General features: G+C 43.3%; 1 protein-coding gene across 3 annotated transcripts in view; it reads right to left on the bottom strand.

The window, feature by feature from the left end:
* The window catches only part of LRRK2 (leucine rich repeat kinase 2), a 325,079-nt gene that overhangs the window by 58,126 nt on the left and 243,832 nt on the right, over positions 1-23,121 (bottom strand). The window lies entirely within an intron of this gene.

Genomic DNA, 23,121 nt, shown 5'->3' with positions numbered 1-23,121 from the left:
AACTACAGACCAGTCTCCAACCTCTCCTTCATCTCTAAACTTTTGGAGTGCCTAGTTTACTCCCGCCTTACCCATTACCTCTCCACTCACTCCCTCTTAGACCCTTCACAGTCTGGCTTCTGCCCCCTACATTCGACTGAAACTGCACTCAAAGTGACCAATTACCTTCTGACAGCAAAACGTAACGGTGACCACTCTCTGCTCATTCTCCTTGACCTATCTGCAGCTTTTGACACTATTGACCACCATCTTCTACTCTCTAGGCTCCAGTCACTTGGCAATAAGGACACTGCTCTCTCCTGGTTCTCGTCCTAACTTTCTGACTGCTCCTTCAGTGTTTTGTTCTCTGGCTCCACGCCATCTCCTCTTCCTTTCGCTGTTGGGGTACCTCAGGGCTCAGTCCTTGGCCCCCTTCTCTTCTCTCTCTACACAGCCCCAATTGGACAGACCATCAGCAGATTTGGCTTTCAGTACCATCTTTATGCTGATGACACACAACTATATACGTCATTCACCGACCTTACCCCCGCTGTACTAAAGAACGCCAGTGACTGTCTGTCCTCAGTCTCCAACATCATGTCCGCTCTCTATCTGAAACTCAACCTCTCCAAAACTACTACTTCTCCCGCCGTCTACTAACCTCCCTAAATCTGACATTTCCCTCTCCGTGGATGGCAACAAAATAACACCCCGTCAGTAGGCGCACTGTCTGGGTGTTATGTTTGACACCAATCTCTCCTTCATATCCCATATACAATCTCTTGCCCGCTCTTGCCGCTTACACCTAAAGAACATCTCTAGAATCCGCCCGTTTCTCACCATTGAAACAAAAACCCTCACTGTCGCATTGATCCACTCCCACCTGGACTACTGCAATGTTCTATTAATTGGCCTCCCCTCTACTCGACTTTCCCCTCTCTAGTCCATACTTAATGCAGCAGCCAGGGTCATCTATCTGGCTAATTGGTACTCGGATGCGTCCTCTCTTCGCCAGTCTTTACATTGGCTGCCCATTCATTATAGGGTCCAATTCAAAGTACTTGCTCTCACCCACAAAGCTCTCCACAGTGCAGCACCCTCCTACAGCTCCTCCCTCATTTCTGTCTATCTGCCTAACCGACCGCTGCGCTCTGCAAACGACTTTCGACTAACCTCTGCACTAATCCGTACCTCCCACTCCCGAATCCAAGACTTCTCCCGCGCTGCGCCAATCCTCTTGAATGCTCTACCCCAAGAAATTAGGACTATCCACAATTTGCATAGTTTCAGGCGCTCCCTCAAAACACATTTATTCAGAGCGGCCTATCACGTTCACTAATCACAGTCATTCTATGTGTGCGCATGTGTAGCCCATTCACTATCTCCATCACTCCCTCAAGATGGCTGGACCATCATTGTAAATACACCATTGTAAATACACACCTGTACTCTGCATCTCCCCCACCTCATTGTAGATTGTAAGCTCTCACGAGCAGGGTCATCTTATTTTACTTTAATTATTGTATTGTTAACGTTGCTAATTATGACTTATGTTTGGAACTGTTAAACTGAAAAGCGCTGCAGAATATGTTGGCGCTATATAAATAAAGATTATTATTATTATTATTATTATAAACACACGCACAGATATACATACACAGATAAACACACATAGATACAGACATACATATACACACATACACACACATACACAGATAAACACATACACACACATACACAGATAAACACACAGATACACACATACATGCAACAGATACACACAGATAAACACACATACATACACAAATACATACACACACATACATACATGCACAGATACACACAGATAAACATACACAGATACACACATATACATAAACACAAACACACAAAAATATATACAAAAAAAAAATACCTCTCTTCTGCTCTTTATTCCCTGCTGCTTCAGTCGGGCCACGGCTGCAGTGTTACTATGGCCATGGGCAGGAAAGCCGAGGGCTTGCTCCCTGCCCACAGACAGCGCTGACACAAAACAATGTCAGCGTGTTCCCGCCTGCAACCACACATGCGTTGCAGTGTTCACATGTGATGAGCGCTGCATGCCTCTACGCGCGACTCGCCTCGGTGATAATGAACAGCCAGGACAGGCACCTGCAGTGTGCTCTGAGCCGCCGCAGAGCACTGTCAGTGTTTACTGCTGGTCTGGGGCAGTTCCGAGGACCGGCAAAAGAACCCCAACGGCCCGGTGGTTGGGGACCCCTGTGATACAGTGTTCGATGGGTACTGTTCATGTGTGAATGGTGAGGACATGGACTTTTTCCAAGAGTGGACAGTAGAAGGTTCAAGGGGTGGAGGCAGAACGGTGGTAGAACCTGGGCGAAGTTTCACGGGGGCCTGAAAATTTTGCCAGTATGGGGCCTTGAAATTTCTGGTGGCAGCCCTGAGTGCAGGGGGTGCAGTTTCAGCCACTGCTCTCTGTACACCAGTGTTTCCCAAACACCGTCCTCACGGCCCCTGAACGTTTTAAGGATTTCTTTAGTTTTGCACAGGTGATAAAACCTGTGGAATTTTCTGATTTCATAATAATAATTCCATCACCTGTGCAATACTAAGGAAATCCTGAAAACATGATGTGTGGAGCCGTGAGTACTACAGTTTGAGAAACGCTGCTATATACAGAACGGTGACTGACCCTCGCGCTGACGCCTCCTGAATACTGGGAAAACCCATCGACTTTTAATGTTATGTTTCTCCCAGTAAAATAATAACACCCACATTCACCTCCAAAGCCAGTGCCATTTCAGTGGTGTCGGAACTGGCTCTCCCGAGGCTTGATTAACATTATGTCATGTGATCCCTGCGGCTAATCAGTGCGGGCTTCAATGACCCCTCCATCGGACATAATTGACATTGGGATGAAGTCATCAGCTGTGGCTACATTGTCACTTCCTCTCGATATCAACTGCGTCAAAAGGGTCAGTGAAGCAGCTGTTGATTGCAGATATCACGCAATGTCACTAGAGCCTCGGGAGAGCCAATGCCAACATAACTGGAACAGCACCGGCACCAGAGGAGAGTAGAAGTGTTACTATTTTACTGGGAGGAAACATTGTGAATGAGAAGTTGTCCGAGTAGTGGACAAACCCTTTTTGTGCAATTTTTGTATAAAAGTCACATGAAAATTATTTTCATATTATGCAAGAGATTTCTTGTCAGGTAATGTAAAGCTTTTGGTGACTGTTTAGAATAATTAATGTGCGTTTTAATTGTCTGCACACTTGTTGTAATTAAATTGAATATAAAGACTAATGCCTAACTCTGACTACTATTCACTTATTTACCGGACATATTAACTATCATTATAACACCGTAAGTGATATTTTACATAGGCCTATTTAAACCTAGGCGAGAAGTATGGTATAGCACTCATGGTCTTAAAAGTGGAAGAAACTGAAATGATTAACATACCAAAAGAAATGTAAATATTTAAAGATGTAATGAACACTGTTCAGTTATGTTGAGACACAATGTCTATATCCTCCACGCCTGTGCAAATACTAGCTACATTAATACAAACAGTTTTAAAAACTATATGAGAGGATAGTAATTAAAATTCAACAACCATGATACAAAGATAAATATTGTACATAATGCAACTTTCACTTCATTAGGATCGTGCACCTTAGCATTAAAAGGTTATAAATTTGAACTTATTTTTAAAATAATCCAATTTCATTTGCTTTTAACTTTGGGCTGTTTTTGAAAGTCACAAACCTGAAATTGCATTACAAAATGCTCAAATATGCCTAATATTAACGGACTCAAAATACAAAATGAAAATGCTCAAATTTGAGGAAGTGTTTCAGCATTACTATAACTACAGCATAATAAATAAAATATGTATGCATATAGAGTGAAAATAATTTAGACTAATTACCTACAGTAGACTTCTTTTGATATGGTCAGTACACATAGAATACAGACAAAATTATAATAGAAAATCCATATCAGGAGAGGTCCTCTCAAAAGGCCCCACTGTTCTCCAAAGAGTACACAAGAGCATTTTTTTTGTTTGCAAATATGACTTAGCAAGACCTTCTAATATAGTGTAATTATGAAAGCGGTACTGCTTACCAAGTACCAGCACCAGTTCCGTAACAATCACGTTGACTGTACTTTCCACTCAAAGGACATCTTCTCTCACCTTCTGGGCAGAGGGTAGCAATGGTAAAATAAAGAAGTTTTACCTATCCGAATCCCAGCAACTCTAGTGCTGCTGTTCTGGTGATGCCTGCTGGGACTAGAAGCAATGACATTCTGACCATATAGTCACAAGATCACTAAGGCCATTGATTGCCTACAGAGTCAGTTAATTAATGGACATGACGTTAGCAAATTTACTCTTCCAGGATGTTGTTAATGTGTAGCACCAACTAATGTATTTACTACGCTGCCAATTATCGCTTAACAAAACCACACACATTTTATAGTGAATTACTGTAGTGGTGTGTTTTTTGGCCAAAATGCATCTAGAGTCATAAAAACAAGGCAAGAGAACTGCGGACACCTGTAGACACCACGTAGCTAAGGTGTATATTGCAAAACTGCAACAAATCCCCTCTAAAACAAACAATGCTTCGCAACCTTGTAAATGATAACAAAAAACAGTGCCTTATTAAAGGCTTTGGACACTTTATCTTCATTTTATCAATTGTACTGGGTCACGATATTGTGGAGTTAACTAATATCTAATTAAGGCTCTCCTCTTTCACTTATTAGTCCACTTAAATGACTGCTGATGGAGGAGCATGTAACCCGACCTGTTCATCAGACGCCTCCAATACAAAAACAGCCATCTACAATTGGAGTATTCAATTGGAGTATTCACATGCCACAAATGCAAGCTTGTGTCCCTGTTGGAGGAAAAGTTGCAAAATCTCGAAGAGAGGTTAGCTACGTTGAAGATCATTAAGGAAGGTGAAGAGTTCTTGGACAGAGCAGAATTATCTCTTCATGTTACAGAAAGAGAAGAAATTCGAAGTGCACCTGAAGAAACAGAGGAATGGAGACATGTGACCCAGAGAAGCAGGAGGATCAGGAGGCAGTCAGCACCCATACTTCTCAGGAACCAGTACCAGGCTCTCACGCAGGAAAACGATGAAGAAATACATCAGGATAAGACTTCGCCAACAAACAGCAACCTTGTACACCTTCAGAGTCCTCCTGGATGGAGAAAGAAAAATGTTGTGAAGAAGAAACGGAGAGTGGTGGTCATGGGGGATTCCCTGTTGAGAGGAACAGAGGCCGCTATCTGCAGACCGGATATAACTTCAAGAGAAATGTGCTGTCTTCCAGGTGCAAAAATTAAAGATGTGTCTGACAGGATATCAGGACTCTCCAGACCTACAGATGACTACCCATTCCTGCTACTACATGTGGGGACAAATGACACCGCAAGAAACGACCTGGAAACCATCTGCAGAGACTTTGAAGACTTAGGCAAGAAAGTGAAAGAACTGGGAGCGCAGGTGGTCTTCTCTTCCATTCTCCCAGTGGACGGCCATGGAACAAGGAGGTGGAATAAGATTCTGCAGGTGAACAACTGGCTACGTCGATGGTGCCGTCAGCAACGATTTGGATTTCTGGATCACGGAGTGAACTACTTATACGATGGACTACTTGCTAGAGATGGGGTGCACCTTACGAAGACTGGAAAGCATGTATTTGGAAGTCGCCTTGCTACACTTGTAAGGAGAGCTTTAAACTAGAACAACATGGGAAGGGAAGCAAAAGACCAGAAAAAGCCATACACCTGACAAATGCTATTGAGAACTCTGCTATTAGAAGTGGAAAGGAAGAACAAAGACGAAAGAATCTAATTAATAAAAATATTGGAGAAAGAGAAACCAATCACAAACTAAAATGTTTCTATACTAATGCACAAAGCATGGGCAACAAACAAGGAGAATTGGAACTACTAACACAGGAAAAGAAATATGATGTCATTGGAATCACTGAAACTTGGTGGGACAATACACATGATTGGAATACAAGACTAGAAGGATACAACTTATTTGCAAGAAACAGACTTGATAAACGAGGAGGAGGTGTCGCATTGTATGTTAGAAACGCGTATATCTGCACAGAGATTGAAGCTTCAGAGACTGGGAGTTCTGTGGAAACTGTTTGGGTAAGAATACAAGGACAGAACAATGGAAAGGACACCATTGTAGGCATTTACTACAGGCCGCCTGTGCAAGCTGAAGATATGGATGAACTCTTTATGCATCAAATGGCCAAGTTCTCCAAAAAATATGACATAGTTGTCATGGGAGATTTCAACTATCCAGACATTTGTTGGGAATCTCTCTCAGGCAAAACTAACAGGTCAAGGAAATTCTTATCCTCTCTTGCTGACAACTTTATCTTCCAAAAGGTAAGGGAGAAAACAAGGGGAACTGCTACCTTGGATCTAATCCTTATAAACAGGGAGGAAATGGTTGAGGAGGTAAAAGTGGCTGGGACCCTAGGAGGTAGCGACCATGCTATTTTAGAATTTTGGATAACTAGAGGCGGAAGACCTGTGAAGACTCAGACGTCAAGGTTAGATTTCAGAAAGGCAGATTTTAAGGGATTCAGAAAGAGAATTGGAGGGATCCAATGGCTGGATATCCTTAAAGACAAAAATATCCTGGAAGGATGGGAAATCTTGAAAAATGAAATTCTCAAAGCGCAGTTGTTAACAATTCCGAAAAGAGGGAAGAATAGGAAGCATTTAAGGAAACCAGGATGGATGAACACAGAACTTAAGCACATGCTAAAAAGGAAGAAAAAAATGTTTATAAAATGGAAAGAGGGAGGCATATCTAAAGAAGAATATAAAGCTGTCTGCAGAACCTGCAGGGCACAAATCAGATTAACTAAAGCTGAAAATGAATTGAGGCTTGCAAGAGATGTCAAAAGCAATAATAAAGGATTTTGGGGATATGTCAAAAGTAAAAGAAAAGTCAAAGATGCTATAGGATTTTTACAGGATGAAAATTATGAAATGGTAAGACAGGATGTTGAGAAGGCTGAACTTTTAAATTCCTATTTTGCATCTGTTTTTTCTCAGAAAGGAAATGCAACATCAACTGTTATTCACTGTCCTATTAAGGGAATAGAAGAATCCAGGATATCTATAAACAGAAAGATAGTGAGGAAACACTTAGCTAACCTAAATGAATTCAAGTCTCCAGGTCCAGATGAATTACACCCCAGAGTACTGAAGGAGATAGCAGAAGAAATTTTTGAACCCCTCTCCATAATCTTTGAAAATTCTTGGAGAACAGGAGAAGTGCCAGAAGACTGGAGAAGAGCAAATGTTGTTCCTATCTTCAAAAAGGGGAAGAAGGTGGACCCAGGCAACTATAGGCCGGTGAGTCTGACTTCTATACCAGGAAAGATCTTTGAACAAATTATTAAACAACATGTATGTCAATACCTGGATAAGAATGAAGTGATTAAACAGAGTCAGCATGGGTTTGTAACTAATAAGTCATGTCAGACTAACTTAATTTCCTTCTATGACGGTATCACTGATTGGGTGGATCAAGGAAATGCTGTAGATATAGTATATCTTGACTTCAGCAAAGCATTTGACAAAGTCTCTCATACAATCCTTATTGAAAAAATGACTAAGTATGGAATGGACAAGGCAACTGTTAGGTGGATTCATAACTGGCTTAGTGATCGGACCCAAAGAGTGGTCGTAAATGGCTGCACATCCAGTTGGAAGAATGTCTCAAGTGGGGTACCACAGGGCTCTGTCCTGGGCCCTGTATTGTTCAACATCTTTATCAACGATTTAGATGAAGGAATTGAGGGTAAACTGATTAAATTTGCTGATGACACAAAGCTAGGAGGGATAGCTAATACTAGAGAAGAGAGAGAGAGGATTCAAAAAGATTTAAATAAACTGGAGAAGTGGGCAGCAACTAACAGAATGGTTTTTAACAGGGAGAAATGCAAAGTACTACATCTGGGCAATAAAAATGAAAAAAGCACATATAGAATGGGAGGAATAGGGCTAAGTGACAGCACATGTGAAAAAGACTTGGGTATACTAATAGATCACAGACTGAATATGAGTCAACAGTGTGATGCAGCAGCAAAAAAGGCAAATGCAATTCTAGGATGTATTAACAGAAGCATACAGTCTAGATCACGTGAAGTCATTATTTCCCTCTACTCCTCTTTGGTCAGACCTCATCTGGAATATTGTGTCCAGTTTTGGGCACCACATTTTAAAAAAGACATCAACAAACTGGAGCAAGTTCAGAAAAGAGCGACCAGAATGGTGACCGGTCTGCAAACCCTGTCTTATGAGGAAAGGTTGCAGGATTTGGGAATGTTTAGTTTGCAAAAGAGAAGACTGAGAGGAGACTTAATAGCTGTCTACAAATATCTCAAGGGCTGTCACATTGTAGAAGGATCAACTTTATTCTCATTTGCACAAGGAAAGACTAGAAGCAATGGGATGAAACTGAATGGGAGGAGACACAGATTAGATATTAGAAAAAACTTTTTGACAGTTAGAGTGATCAATGAGTGGAACAGGCTGCCACGAGAAGTGGTGAGTTCTCCTTCAATGGAAGTCTTCAAACAGAGGCTGGACAGACATCTGACTGGGATGATTTAGCGAATCCTGCTTTGAGCAGGGGGTTGGACCAGATGGCCCAGGAGGTCCCTTCCAACTCTGCGATTCTATGATTCTATGATTCTAATGATAACATTGGCTGTAAAAATGTAATAGCAAAACCAGAAATTTGTTAGTTTGGTAACCCTTACAAGGGATGCTAATAGGACTCCATGGCAGACGGGGCGTACGGAGCTTAACTACCTGAGACACTTGTGTTGGTTGTAGAGTCCGTCTCATGCTACCACGAGCGTGAAAGCACAACCAACATTCAAAAGTGACCAAAACATCAGCCAGAAAAAATTGGTACTGAGATGTGGTCTGTTGACCCCACCTGCAGAACCAATCCTTTATTGAGGGTGTCTTGATAATTGCCAATTATTTCCATCTGCTGTCTATTCAATTTGCACAACAGAATGTGAAATTGATTGTCAATCAGTGTTGCTTCCTAAGTGGACAGTTTGATTTCACAGAAGTTTGATTTAATTGGAGTTATATTCTGTTGTTTAAGTGTTCCCTTTATTTTTTTGAGCAGTGTATATTCGTCTTAACTCCTTTCCTACATTAGACGTACTATTCCGTCCATGTGACCTGGGACCTAAGTCCCAAGGACGGAATAGTACGACTAGCGCGATCAGCTGCGCTCACGAGAGGAGCGCCCTCGACACATTAACTCCTGGCACACTGCGATCAAACACGATAAGTCAGGATAAGACTTTGCCAACAAACAGCAACCTTGTACGCCCTCAGAGTCCTCCTGGATGGAGAAAGAAAAATGTTGTGAAGAAGAAACGGAGAGTGGTGGTCATGGGGGATTCCCTGCTGAGAGGAACAGAGGCTGCTATCTGCAGACCGGATATAACTTCAAGAGAAATGTGCTGTCTTCCAGGTGCAAAAATTAAAGATGTGTCTGACAGGATATCAGGACTCTTCAGACCTACTGATGACTACCCATTCCTGCTACTACATGTGGGGACAAATGACACCGCAAGAAACGACCTGGAAACCATCTGCAGAGACTTTGAAGACTTAGGCAAGAAAGTGAAAGAACTGGGAGCGCAGGTGGTCTTCTCTTCCATCCTCCCAGTGGATGGCCATGGAACAAGGAGGTGGAATAAGATTCTGCAGGTGAACAACTGGCTACGTCGATGGTGCCGTCAGCAACGATTTGGATTTCTGGATCACGGAGTGAACTACTTATACGATGGACTACTTGCTAGAGATGGGGTGCACCTTACGAAGACTGGAAAGCATGTATTTGGAAGTCGCCTTGCTACACTTGTAAGGAGAGCTTTAAACTAGAACAACATGGGAAGGGAAGCAAAAGACCAGAAAAAGCCATACACCTGACAAATGCTATTGAGAACTCTGCTATTAGAAGTGGAAAGGAAGAACAAAGACGAAAGAATCTAATTAATAAAAATATTGGAGAAAGAGAAACCAATCACAAACTAAAATGTTTCTATACTAATGCACAAAGCATGGGCAACAAACAAGGAGAATTGGAACTACTAACACAGGAAAAGAAATATGATGTAATTGGAATCACTGAAACTTGGTGGGACAATACACATGATTGGAATACAAGACTAGAAGGATACAACTTATTTGCAAGAAATAGACTTGATAAACGAGGAGGGGGTGTCGCATTGTATGTTCGAAACGCGTATATCTGCACAGAGATTGAAGCTTCAGAGACTGGGAGTTCTGTGGAAACTGTTTGGGTAAGAATACAAGGACAGAACAATGGAAAGGACACCATTGTAGGCATTTACTACAGGCCGCCTGTGCAAGCCGAAGATATAGATGAACTCTTTATGCATCAGATGGCCAAGTTCTCCAAAAAATATGACATAGTTGTCATGGGAGATTTCAACTATCCAGACATTTGTTGGGAATCTCTCTCAGGCAAAACTAACAGGTCAAGGAAATTCTTATCCTCTCTTGCTGACAACTTTATCTTCCAAAAGGTAGGGGAGAAAACAAGGGGAACTGCTACCTTGGATCTAATCCTTATAAACAGGGAGGAAATGGTTGAGGAGGTAAAAGTGGCTGGGACCCTAGGAGGTAGCGACCATGCTATTTTAGAATTTTGGATAACTAGAGGTGGAAGACCTGTGAAGACTCAGACGTCAAGGTTAGATTTCAGAAAGGCAGATTTTAAGGGATTCAGAAAGAGAATTGGAGGGATCCAATGGCTGGATATCCTTAAAGACAAAAATGTCCAGGAAGGATGGGAAATCTTGAAAAATGAAATTCTCAAAGCACAGTTGTTAACAATTCCGAAAAGAGGGAAGAATAGGAAGCATTTAAGGAAACCAGGATGGATGAACACAGAACTTAAGCACATGCTAAAAAGGAAGAAAAAAATGTTTATAAAATGGAAAGAGGGAGGCATATCTAAAGAAGAATATAATGCTGTCTGCAGAACCTGCAGGGCACAACTCAGATTAGCTAAAGCTGAAAATGAACTGAGGCTTGCAAGAGATGTCAAAAGCAATAATAAAGGATTTTGGGGATATGTCAAAAGTAAAAGAAAAGTCAAAGATGCTATAGGATTTTTACAGGATGAAAATGATGAAATGGTAAGACAGGATGTTGAGAAGGCTGAACTTTTAAATTCCTATTTTGCATCTGTTTTCTCTCAGAAAGGAAATGCAACATCAACTGTTATTCACTGTCCTATTAAGGGAATAGAAGAATCCAGGATATCTATAAACAGAAAGATAGTGAGGAAACACTTAGCTAACCTAAATGAATTCAAGTCTCCAGGTCCAGATGAATTACACCCCAGAGTACTGAAGGAGATAGCAGAAGAAATTTTTGAACCCCTCTCCATAATCTTTGAAAATTCTTGGAGAACAGGAGAAGTGCCAGAAGACTGGAGAAGAGCAAATGTTGTTCCTATCTTCAAAAAGGGGAAGAAGGTGGACCCAGGCAACTATAGGCCGGTGAGTCTGACTTCTATACCAGGAAAGATCTTTGAACAAATTATTAAACAACATGTATGTCAATACCTGGATAAGAATGAAGTGATTAAACAGAGTCAGCATGGGTTTCTAACTAATAAGTCATGTCAGACTAACTTAATTTCCTTCTATGACGGTATCACTGATTGGGTGGATCAAGGAAATGCTGTAGATATAGTATATCTTGACTTCAGCAAAGCATTTGACAAAGTCTCTCATACAATCCTTATTGAAAAAATGACTAAGTATGGAATGGACAAGGCAACTGTTAGGTGGATTCATAACTGGCTTAGTGATCGGACCCAAAGAGTGGTCGTAAATGGCTGCACATCCAGTTGGAAGAATGTCTCAAGTGGGGTACCACAGGGCTCTGTCCTGGGCCCTGTATTGTTCAACATCTTTATCAACGATTTAGATGAAGGAATTGAGGGTAAACTGATTAAATTTGCTGATGACACAAAGCTAGGAGGGATAGCTAATACTAGAGAAGAGAGAGAGAGGATTCAAAAAGATTTAAATAAACTGGAGAAGTGGGCAGCAACTAACAGAATGGTTTTTAACAGGGAGAAATGCAAAGTACTACATCTGGGCAATAAAAATGAAAAAAGCATATATAGAATGGGAGGAATAGGGCTAAGTGACAGCACATGTGAAAAAGACTTGGGTATACTAATAGATCACAGACTGAATATGAGTCAACAGTGTGATGCAGCAGCAAAAAAGGCAAATGCAATTCTAGGATGTATTAACAGAAGCATACAGTCTAGATCACGTGAAGTCATTATTTCCCTCTACTCCTCTTTGGTCAGACCTCATCTGGAATATTGTGTCCAGTTTTGGGCACCACATTTTAAAAAAGACATCAACAAACTGGAGCAAGTTCAGAAGAGAGCGACCAGAATGGTGACCGGTCTGCAAACCCTGTCTTATGAGGAAAGGTTGCAGGATTTGGGAATGTTTAGTTTGCAAAAGAGAAGACTGAGAGGAGACTTAATAGCTGTCTACAAATATCTAAAGGGCTGTCACATTGTAGAAGGATCAACTTTATTCTCATTTGCACAAGGAAAGACTAGAAGCAATGGGATGAAACTGAATGGGAAGAGACACAGATTAGATATTAGAAAAAACTTTTTGACAGTTAGAGTGATCAATGAGTGGAACAGGCTGCCACGAGAAGTGGTGAGTTCTCCTTCAATGGAAGTCTTCAAACAGAGGCTGGACAGACATCTGACTGGGATGATTTAGCGAATCCTGCTTTGAGCAGGGGGTTGGACCAGATGGCCCAGGAGGTCCCTTCCAACTCTACGATTCTATGATTCTATGATTCTACCGGGGCTTTAGGGAAGCATCGGCAGGGAGGGGGCTCCCTCCGTGCTTCCCTGAGACCCCCCGCAGCAGCTCAATGTGCAGTGCTGCTGCGGAGGCCTCCTTCCCTGCAGGTCCCCGGATCCAAAATGGCGGCGGGGACCTTTGGGGGCCTGCAGGGAGGCGGCTTCCTCATGCCTGCAAAGCGCCGGCATGAGGAAGCCTCCAGCACTGCCTGTGACAGATCGCTGATCTATCACAGCGATGTCCCCCCTGGGACAATGTAATAAAGTTAAAAAAAAAAAAAAACAGTGTAAAAATAATTTAACAAAAAAAAAATCGCTAAATAAATAAAAAAAAAAAAAATTCCCTAATAAATTCATTTTTTGAAAATAAAAAAACCCAAAAACAATAAAAGAAAAGTACACATATTTGGTATCGCCGCGTCCTTAACAACCCGCCCTATAAAACTGTCCCACTAGTTAACCCCTTTATTGAAACCCTTAAAAAATAAAAATAAAAAACGAAGCAAAAAATAAAGCTTTATCGTCATACCGCCGAACAAAAAGTGCAATAATGCGCGATCAAAAAGACGGATATAAATATCCATGGTACCACTGAAAATGCCATCTTGTCCTGCAAAAAATGAGCCGCCACACAGCGTCATCAGCGAAAAAATAAAAAAGTTATAGCTCGCAAAATAAAGCGATGCAAAAACACGGGTATTACATACCTGGTAATGTGTTTTTTCATGAGACATGACGGCACCACGAGAGAGGGGATCCGCCCCACGAGGACCGGAAACCTTCAAGATAAAAGGGGGCGGCTCCTCTCTCTGCATCAGTTGTTTTACAGAGCACGAGAGGAACTCCGCAGGTTAGTGCACACATAAATAATACCTATTTTACACTGCTAAATTTCCAACACCAAGGGAGTGTATAATACTAACAAAACACCCAACTAATGACGTGATCAAATAGGGCGGGAATATAAGGGTGCCGTCATGTCTCATGAAAAAACACATTACCAGGTATGTAATACCCGTGTTTTTCCATGGTACATGACGGCACCACGAGAGAGTTACAGAGATTCGTATTCTCTTTAGGGGGGGATCACTGCCCGTAACACTCTTCTCCCAAATGTGAGATCAGAGGCAGCAGATAGGTCTAATCTGTAATGTTTGAAAAAGGTAGATGGAGAGGACCAAGTGGCCGCCTTACAGATTTGGTCGATGGAGGCGTCTGCTCTCTCCGCCCAGGACATTTCCATGGCCCTCGTGGAGTGGGCTTTTAGGCCCTCTGGAACAGCCCTGCCTGCACTACTATATGCTAGTATGATGGCCTCTCTCACCCATCTAGCTATAGTTTGCTTAGAGGCTTTAAGGCCTTTCCTTGCCCCCTGATATGAGACAAATAAGGCCCTCTGTTTCCTCCATGGTTTCGTCACCTCTAAATACTGTAGGATACATCTCCTAACGTCTAAGCAATGTAATCTCTCTTCCTTTTTGTTACCGGGGTTAGGACAAAAGGATGGCAAGATTATTTCCTGAGCTCTGTGGAATTTCGACACTACCTTAGGGAGGTATGCTGGATCTAATCTTAACACGACTCCATCGTCCATAACCTGAGTGTATGGTGGGTCTGCTGATAGTGCGTGTAAGTCCCCAACCCTACGTGCCGATGTGAGTGCCACTAACAAGGCTGTTTTTAAAGTTATAACAGGGGAAGAGTCTTGAGGAGATCATTTGCATATTCCCAGTGCCTTCTGGGATAAGTGAAGAGTCTCCACGAGCTCAACGATCACTGGGTTTTGGCCGTTGCAGCTGAAAAGAGGAAATCGGAAAAACCGTGCGCCGAATTTTGGCTCATCTTTCATCGTTTTTAAGAAATCTCAAGATGGAAGAGGCCAGGAGCCACTTGGTGAGCTGCATTTCTTGCTACATGTTCACAGATTTACCAGTGGAAAAGCCAAACTTCACATGCCACAAATGCAAGCTTGTGTCCCTGTTGGAGGAAAAGTTGCAAAATCTCGAAGAGAGGTTAGCTACGTTGAAGATCATTAAGGAAGGTGAAGAGTTCTTGGACAGAGCAGAATTATCTCTTCATGTTACAGAAAGAGAAGAAATTCAAAGTGCACCTGAAGAAACAGAGGAATGGAGACATGTGACCCAGAGAAGCAGGAGGATCAGGAGGCAGTCAGCACCCATACTGCTCAGAAACCAGTACCAGGCTCTCACGCAGGAAAACGATGAAGAAATACATCAGGATAAGACTTTGCCCACAAACAGCAACCTTGTACGCCTTCAGAGTCCTCCTCGATGGAGAAAGAAAAATGTTGTGAAGAAGAAACGGAGAGTGGTGGTCATGGGGGATTCCCTGTTGAGAGGAACAGAGGCCGCTATCTGCAGACCGGATATAACTTCAAGAGAAATGTGCTGTCTTCCAGGTGCAAAAATTAAAGATGTGTCTGACAGGATATCAGGACTCTTCAGACCTACAGATGACTACCCATTCCTGCTACTACATGTGGGGACAAATGACACTGCAAGAAACGACCTGGAAACCATCTGCAGAGACTTTGAAGACTTAGGCAAGAAAGTGAAAGAACTGGGAGGGCAGGTGGTCTTCTCTTCCATCCTCCCAGTGGATGGCCATGGAACAAGGAGGTGGAATAAGATTCTGCAGGTGAACAACTGGCTACGTCGATGGTGCCGTCAGCAATGATTTGGATTTCTGGATCACGGAGTTAACTACTTATACGATGGACTACTTGCTAGAGATGGGGTGCACCTTAGGAAGACTGGAAAGCAGGTATTTGGAAGTCGCCTTGCTACACTTGTAAGGAGAGCTTTAAACTAGAACAACATGGGAAGGGAAGCAAAAGACCAGAAAAAGCCATACACCTGACAAATGCTATTGAGAACTCTGCTATTAGAAGTGGAAAGGAAGAACAAAGACAAAAGAATCTAATTAATAAAAATATTGGAGAAAGAGAAACCAATCACAAACTAAAATGTTTCTATACTAATGCACAAAGCATGGGCAACAAACAAGGAGAATTGGAACTATTAACACAGGAAAAGAAATATGATGTCATTGGAATCACTGAAACTTGGTGGGACAATACACATGATTGGAATACAAGACTAGAAGGATACAACTTATTTGCAAGAAACAGACTTGATAAACGAGGAGGGGGTGTCGCATTGTATGTTAGAAACACGTATATCTGCACATAGATTGAAGCTTCAGAGACTGGGAGTTCTGTGGAAACTGTTTGGGTAAGAATACATGGACAGAACAATGGAAAGGACACCATTGTAGGCATTAACTACAGGCCGCCTGTGCAAGCTGAAGATATGGATGAACTCTTTATGCATCAAATGGCCAAGTTCTCCAAAAAATATGACATAGTTGTCATGGGTGATTTCAACTATCCAGACATTTGTTGGGAATCTCTCTCAGGCAAAACTAACAGGTCAAGGAAATTCTTATCCTCTCTTGCTGACAACTTTATCTTCCAAAAGGTAAGGGAGAAAACAAGGGGAACTGCTACCTTGGATCTAATCCTTATAAACAGGGAGGAAATGGTTGAGGAGGTAAAAGTGGCTGGGACCCTAGGAGGTAGTGACCATGCTATTTTAGAATTTTGGATAACTAGAGGCGGAAGACCTGTGAAGACTCAGACGTCAAGGTTAGATTTCAGAAAGGCAGATTTTAAGGGATTCAGAAAGAGAATTGGAGGGATCCAATGGCTGGATATCCTAAAAGACAAAAATGTCCAGGAGGGATGGGAAATCTTGAAAAATGAAATTCTCAAAGCACAGTTGTTAACAATTCCGAAAAGAGGGAAGAATAGGAAGCATTTAAGGAAACCAGTATGGATGAACACAGAACTTAAGCACATGCTAAAAAGGAAGAAAAAAATGTTTATAAAATGGAAAGAGGGAGGCATATCTAAAGAAGAATATAATGCTGTCTGCAGAACCTGCAGGGCACAAATCAGATTATCTAAAGCTGAAAATGAATTGAGGCTTGCAAGAGATGTCAAAAACAATAATAAAGGATTTTGGGGATATGTCAAAAGTAAAAGAAAAGTCAAAGATGCTATAGGATTTTTACAGGATGAAAATGATGAAATGGTAAGACAGGATGTTGAGAAGGCTGAACTTTTAAATTCCTATTTTGCATCTGTTTTCTCTCAGAAAGGAAATGTAACATCAACTGTTATTCACTGTCCTATTAAGGGAATAGAAGAATCCAGGATATCTATAAACAGAAAGATAGTGAGGAAACACTTAGCTAACCTAAATGAATTCAAGTCTCCAGGTCCAGATGAATTACACCCCAGAGTACTGAAGGAGATAGCAGAAGAAATTTTTGAACCCCTCTCCATAATCTTTGAAAATTCTTGGAGAACAGGAGAAGTGCCAGAAGACTGGAGAAGAGCAAATGTTGTTCCTATCTTCAAAAAGGGGAAGAAGGTGGACCCAGGCAACTATAGGCCGGTGAGTCTGACTTCTATACCAGGAAAGATCTTTGAACAAATTATTAAACAACATGTATGTCAATACCTGGATAAGAATGAAGTGATTAAACAGAGTCAGCATGGGTTTGTAACTAATAAGTCATGTCAGACTAACTTAATTTCCTTCTATGACGGTATCACTGATTGGGTGGATCAAGGAAATGCTGTAGATATAGTATATCTTGACTTCAGCAAAGCATTTGACAAAGTCTCTCATACAATCCTTATTGAAAAAATGACTAAGTATGGAATGGACAAGGCAACTGTTAGGTGGATTCATAACTGGCTTAGTGATCGGACCCAAAGAGTGGTCGTAAATGGCTGCACATCCAGTTGGAAGAATGTCTCAAGTGGGGTACCACAGGGCTCTGTCCTGGGCCCTGTATTGTTCAACATCTTTATCAACGATTTAGATGAAGGAATTGAGGGTAAACTGATTAAATTTGCTGATGACACAAAGCTAGGAGGGATAGCTAATACTAGAGAAGAGAGAGAGAGGATTCAAAAAGATTTAAATAAACTGGAGAAGTGGGCAGCAACTAACAGAATGGTTTTTAACAGGGAGAAATGCAAAGTACTACATCTGGGCAATAAAAATGAAAAAAGCATATATAGAATGGGAGGAATAGGGCTAAGTGACAGCACATGTGAAAAAGACTTGGGTATACTAATAGATCACAGACTGAATATGAGTCAACAGTGTGATGCAGCAGCAAAAAAGGCAAATGCAATTCTAGGATGTATTAACAGAAGCATACAGTCTAGATCACGTGAAGTCATTATTTCCCTCTACTCCTCTTTGGTCAGACCTCATCTGGAATATTGTGTCCAGTTTTGGGCACCACATTTTAAAAAAGACATCAACAAACTGGAGCAAGTTCAGAAAAGAGCGACCAGAATGGTGACCGGTCTGCAAACCCTGTCTTATGAGGAAAGGTTGCAGGATTTGGGAATGTTTAGTTTGCAAAAGAGAAGACTGAGAGGAGACTTAATAGCTGTCTACAAATATCTAAAGGGCTGTCACATTGTAGAAGGATCAACTTTATTCTCATTTGCACAAGGAAAGACTAGAAGCAATGGGATGAAACTGAATGGGAGGAGACACAGATTAGATATTAGAAAAAACTTTTTGACAGTTAGAGTGATCAATGAGTGGAACAGGCTGCCACGAGAAGTGGTGAGTTCTCCTTCAATGGAAGTCTTCAAACAGAGGCTGGACAGACATCTGACTGGGATGATTTAGTGAATCCTGCTTTGAGCAGGGGGTTGGACCAGATGGCCCAGGAGGTCCCTTCCAACTCTACGATTCTATGATTCTATCTGATGTTGCGTTTATTGGTTCAAATGGACTTTCCGTTAGGGATGATAGGACTAAATTTAGATCCCAGGGAGGAGGTTTAGGAGATGGGACGGAGTCAGCTCTAGTACAGGCCCGGATAAATCTGGCGACCCACCTATCGCTTGCCAGGTCATAGTTGAATAATGCTGCTAGGGCTGAAACGTGTACTTTCAGGGTGCTGACCGCTAAGCCCAAGTCTAAACCCCTTTGTAGGAACTCTAGCACTGCCCTTACAGGCACTTCCCCCTCCTGTATTGGGCCTGAGGTGGACAAAAATTTTCTCCATATCCTCCCATATATTCTTGTAGTCACTGGCTTTCTGCTACTGATTAGGGTGGCAATCAACCTTGCTGAAAAACCTTTTTTCTCTAACAGTGACCTCTCAAATTCCAGGACGTCAAATGCAGCCTGGAATTCGGAGGATGATTGAAGGGACCCTGTGTTAGGAGGTCGTGATCCTCTGGGAGCACCCATGGGTCTGTCACTGACATCACTCTCAGCCAATAGAACCACGGCCTTTTTGGCCAAAAGGGAGCTATCATAATTACTCTGGCTTGGTCCTCCCTGATCTTTTTCAGGACTAATGGAATGAGGCATATCGGAGGGAATGCGTACAGGAGACCTGGTGTCCATTTTATTCTGAAGGCGTCTACCGCCAGTGGCATGTCTGCTGGTCTTAGGGAGCAGAATTTTTGAACTTTTCTGTTGGCTTTTGAGGCGAAGAGATCTATTATGGGTTTTCCCCACTTCTGCACAATTTGTTGAAAAATGGACTCTTTTAGGCACCATTCTCCTTGCTTTAAGTGGTTCCTGCTCAAAAAGTCCGCCTTCAGGTTGTCCGCGCCTCGGATATGCAGGGCCGATAATGAGAGGAACTGATGTTCCGCCAGAGTCAGGATTCTTTTTGCTATTTCCATTAACGACCGAGAACGGGTGCCCCCCTGATGGTTTACGTATGCAACTGCTGTACGATTGTCCGATAGGACTTTCACATGATGTCCTCTCAGGTGTGTCAGTAATCCTTCCAGCGCTCTTTCGATGGCTAGCAGCTCCCACTCGTTTGAGGATAGATCTTTTTCCTCCTGAGCCCAAGGATCTTGGAGCCACAGGGTGTCTAGATGGGCTCCCCAGCCCCAGGGACTGGCATCTGTCGTGACTACTCTGGAGGCTGCATATGTCCTGGGTACTCCCCTCGGAGCGGACTCTATCTGTAACCACCATTTTAGCGACTGGAGTACAGGATCCGGGATGGTGAGCTTCTGTTCTAACTGCCCCTGAAGCGTCAGATCGCTTTGTAACACACACCATTGAAGTTCCCTTGTGTGAAATTGAGCCCATTTTACCGCTGGTATGCAGGAGGTTAGGGACCCAAACACTGACATGGCTTTCCTCAGAGTCATTGTTGGCCTTCCTAATGTTGTTCTGATTAGGTTTTTGATTTTCTCTTCTTTCTCCTCTGGGAGGCGACACTCCTGTATTACCGAGTCTATTGTTAGGCCCAAAAAATTCTGGACCATTGTTGGCTCCAACCTGGATTTTTTGAAGTTTAGTTGCCAACCCAGAGTCTGAAGAGTCTCTATCACTATCTTGACTTGTTCCCGACAGTGAGCGAAATCTTTCCCCACTATCAAGAAGTCGTCCAGATATGGTATTACTAGAGCATCTTTTTCTCTCAGATGTGCCGTGACCTCCGCAATCAATTTCGTGAAGACCCGGGGGGCTGTTGCTACCCCAAAGGGCAGAGCCTTGTACTGAAAGTGATGCCACTGAGATTTTATCTGGACTGCTACCCTGAGATATTTGCGGTCTTGCTGCCGGATCGGGACATGATAGTAAGCATCCTTGAGATCCAGGACCGACATGTAACACCGAGGGAAGAGGAGTTTCACTGTAGATCTTATTGTCTCCATCTTGAATGATGGGACTACTAACTACTTGTTGAGGCCTTTCAGATTTACAATCGTCCTCCAGGAATCGTCTGGTTTCTTTATCAGAAATAGGGGGGAGTAAAAGCCTTCTTTCTTTTCTTTTTCTGGAACTTCTTCCCGTACGAGTTTTTGTACAAGCGATAATACCTCCTCTTCCAAACTTTTTTGTCTTTCTTGAGATGATTGTACCGGAGTTTGAATTAATTTTTGTGGTGGCCAGTGGTGGAATCTTAACTCCAGACCTGACCCTACTATCTGTCGGATCCAGGTGCTGGATGAGATCCTTTCCCAGGCTGGGAGGAAGTGAGAGAGCCTTCCCCCCACCGGAGAAGGACCGTCACTGGGCGGGTTTTTTGGCTTCTCTAGGGGGCTTACTGAAATAGAAGCCTCTCCCTCCTCTGTATCGCCTGTCAGAATTGTTTCTGTCATGATCTTTAAATTGTTGCCTTCTGAATTTTCGGCCCCTCTGAAAGGAGCGCCGAAAGGCTTGAAATGGTTGTTTCGGAAAATTCTTTTTTGTATCACTCGCTTTTTCCAACACTTCATCTAATGCCGGACCGAATAAGAAATTTCCTTCACATGGCAGAGAGCAAAGTTTCATTTTTGCCTGAGTGTCCCCCGGCCAGCATTTGAGCCATACCGCACGCCGTCCTACATTGGTTAAGGCTGCTGACTTTGACGCTAGCCTGGCCGAATCAGCTGACGCCTCTGCGAGAAAGTCCGCCGCCGCTCTAATAGCCGGCAATGATTCCAGAATCGTCTCCCTGGGAACTCCTTGTTCTAATTGATCTTCCAAGTTGTCTGTCCATATCTTTAGGGACCTAGCCACACAAGTGGCTGCGATGGCGGGTCTTAGTGCGCCAGCCGAGGTTTCCCAGGCTGCCTTAAGGCAACTGTCCGCCTTTCGATCCAGTGGCTCTTTTAGAAACCCCAGGTCCTCAAAGGGTAGGGAGGATTTTCTGGCGACCTTTGATATCGCTACATCAATTTTGGGGGCCTTATCCCAGGATGAGGATGCCTCTTCCTCAAATGGGTATCTCCTCTTCAGGGAATTTGTTATCTGGGACTTCCTTTCTGGCTTTTCCCATTCACGTTTTATAAGTGCTTTTAGTTGCTCATTAAAAGGGAAGGTCTTACGTTTTCTCTTTTGCAGTCCACTAAACATGAGATCTTGGGCTGTCTTTTTTGTCCGTTCTTCCACTAGCCCCATGGTAGATCTAACTGCTTTAATGAGTTCATCCGTAGTTTCTACTGGAAACGTATCTTCCCCGTCCGAGCTACTTCCTGAATACTGCGACTTATTTGAGTCGTCCTCTGACCCTGTAGAGTCCTGTTGAGAGACCCCTGAGGGGCTTAATCTCCTAGTTTTCCTCTCTGTATCTACCGTTTGTAATGCTCTTACTGACTTGGAAACTTCTGTCTGAATTATGGCCCTCAGACTATCCGAAAATGAGGGTGTTTCCTCCGCTATGGTCTTGTTAATGCACTCCTGGCATAACTTTTTGTTCCAGGCTGCTTCTACGGGACTTTTACATAAAGCACATTCTTTATTTTTTGACTTTCCTCTACATTTTTTAGGGACCTCCTATACTCCACCCCGTCAATGTATATAAGAGGAGGAGGAGAGGAAAAGAGAAGAGAAAAGAGAAAGAGAACAGACATTAGATTACTGGACTTTCTCGAAGTTCACTCACCACTCGGACGCTTCATAGAACGGGTACCGGATCTGGAGGTTGGCTGGTCCTTTCACTGTCTCCCAACGAGACTATGGACCCCTCTTTTCTGCGGTGACGATCCACCCATGCGCTGCCCGAGTGGCTCACACTCCTGCTGCGGCGTGTCTTTGCTTTCTCCTCTGAGCACGACCGCCTCTCCTTTACTTCCTGGCGCGGTTGCACATGCTCTGGCGAAGGGCTCTCCATTATGCTGCTTATGGCTGCAAGCAGTCACCTCCAACTCAAAATTTGGTGCTGTGACGCCTGCTCGCCTTTTCTGGCGATTTTAAATAGTACCCTTTTTTTTTTTTGCCACCTGGCCTCGCACCTGTCCGCTTGCTGTGTGGACGCGTGCGCGCCCCCTGCCTCTGCGTGCCCCCCCCCGGGACCGTGCACACTTCCTGCCTCTCCCAGGCCCCGCGGTGCTGTGCGCGCCGCTCCACTTCCGGGTCGCACGCAACCACTTCCGGTTCGTCGGCCATCATGCGCGCTCCCAACGCGCGCTTCTCCCGGTGCAGCCAGACGAACCCGGGCCGGGTGAGCGCTTGGGCCCTGCCTGTTTCGGGGCCCCCAGACACCCCTTACCCGCCGATGGACCTGGAACAGCCCTGTCTCCCTGCAGGTACGCTGCGGGGTCCGGTGTCTGGGCTTCGACAGGGAGGGTCACTGTCTGTGGCCTCCG

Source organism: Dendrobates tinctorius, unplaced genomic scaffold (assembly GCF_039654945.1).
Source record: "Dendrobates tinctorius isolate UK_male_01 unplaced genomic scaffold, ASM3965494v1 ptg000035l, whole genome shotgun sequence".
NCBI classification, from domain to species: Eukaryota; Metazoa; Chordata; class Amphibia; order Anura; family Dendrobatidae; genus Dendrobates; species Dendrobates tinctorius.
The sequence above is the reverse complement of the archived record's forward strand: the minus strand, read 5'-3'. Positions and strand labels throughout refer to the sequence as shown.